General features: G+C 31.6%; 1 non-coding gene across 1 annotated transcript; it reads right to left on the bottom strand.

Annotated features, from left to right (window-relative positions):
- Positions 1–974: 974 nt before the first annotated feature.
- LOC123571440 (U6 spliceosomal RNA) lies at positions 975–1,081 on the bottom strand. Its single transcript, XR_006695604.2, has one exon. It is a non-coding gene; the product is annotated as a U6 spliceosomal RNA (small nuclear RNA).
- Between the last annotated feature and the right edge of the window lie 234 nt (positions 1,082–1,315).

The raw sequence follows: 1,315 nt of genomic DNA, 5'->3' as shown, positions 1-1,315 counted from the left end.
CTTCTTCTTTAGTTATTGCTAGCTTTATAAAAAGGAATCTGGAAGCTTTATAAATTTGTGTTCTTGAATAGTTTAAATAACAGGAATTCTCTTTTTCTTAAAGAACTGTTAGAGTTTTAATCTGTGAAGTGGCATTAGAAAAAACTATTCTAGCAGGGACATGCAGAGGAAAGAGACTGGAGACAGGAAAACAATCTGAAAGTTATTGTGGGACATGCATGAAATGAATAAGGCCTGATGTAAGGACGAAGCTATGTGAATGCTAGGATTAGAGGAGTGGTTATGGAAGTGAAAGACACTTCAATAAAAGAAGGAAGAAAATCTGTTAGCTGATAGGATTTGCCAGATAAACTACAGAGTTCGAAATATTTCATGAGACGTACACTAAAAAATTGTTTTTCACTTGAAATTCAAATTGAACTGGTGCTCTGTATCTTTATTTGCTAAATCTGGTACCATATATGAGTGACAGAGAGGGAAGACTGTATGATCCTATGCATATTTGGATAGGTAAATGCCCTTTTTCTTAGGCAATTCCAGTGATTGTGTAACTGAAAAAATTACCATTTTGAATAATGAGAAATAAGCAGTGATGGAAAGAATGACCTTTAGTGTTCATGCATGATTTGTTTTATGAGGTTAGAGTTTATGCCTGTTTTCTTTTAGAACAGAAACAATGGTAAGGCCTTTTATGACATCATTGTGTTTATTTAAGAAAAAGTTCCTTCCTTTATTCCTGTCTTTATCTACTGAGGTAATGAAAGGATGGAAGTAAGTAAAACATACTAACATAATTTAAAGAAGTTGGGATAATTTTTTTGAGTGGTTTTGGTTACACAGAGGAAGGATTTCTTCATGGAAGGGATATTTAATACTAAAAGTTTAAGTCACTTGTCCTCCTAATTTTGTGGCTCGTTGAAGAATGATAGAAATGTGAATGAATGATACATTCTACACTTTTTTTTTTTTTTAAATATAGTATGGAATGCTTCACAAATTTTCATGTCATTCCTGCACAGGAGTCATGCTAATATTCTCTGCATCATTCCAATTTTAGTATATGTGCTGCCAAAGTGAACACCACTCTATATTCTTGACTGGAGTCATAGCATATTTTTTCAAAGATTAAAGATATGTTTTGAGCCACAGCTTATTTTTATAATGCTGATTAACTTTTAAACTTTTAAAATAATTTATTTTACATTAAAAGGGGAAAATTATGCAATATTCTGTATAGTACAACTGTAAATTTCTGAAATAAGGATGTGTCTGTAAAAGAAATATTTTATACTTATTAGTAGCAGCATTTCATTGG

This window comes from Macaca fascicularis, chromosome X, assembly GCF_037993035.2.
Source record: "Macaca fascicularis isolate 582-1 chromosome X, T2T-MFA8v1.1".
Lineage (NCBI taxonomy): Eukaryota > Metazoa > Chordata > Mammalia > Primates > Cercopithecidae > Macaca > Macaca fascicularis.
Note: the sequence above shows the minus strand (reverse complement) of the source record. Positions and strands in the feature narration are given on the sequence as shown.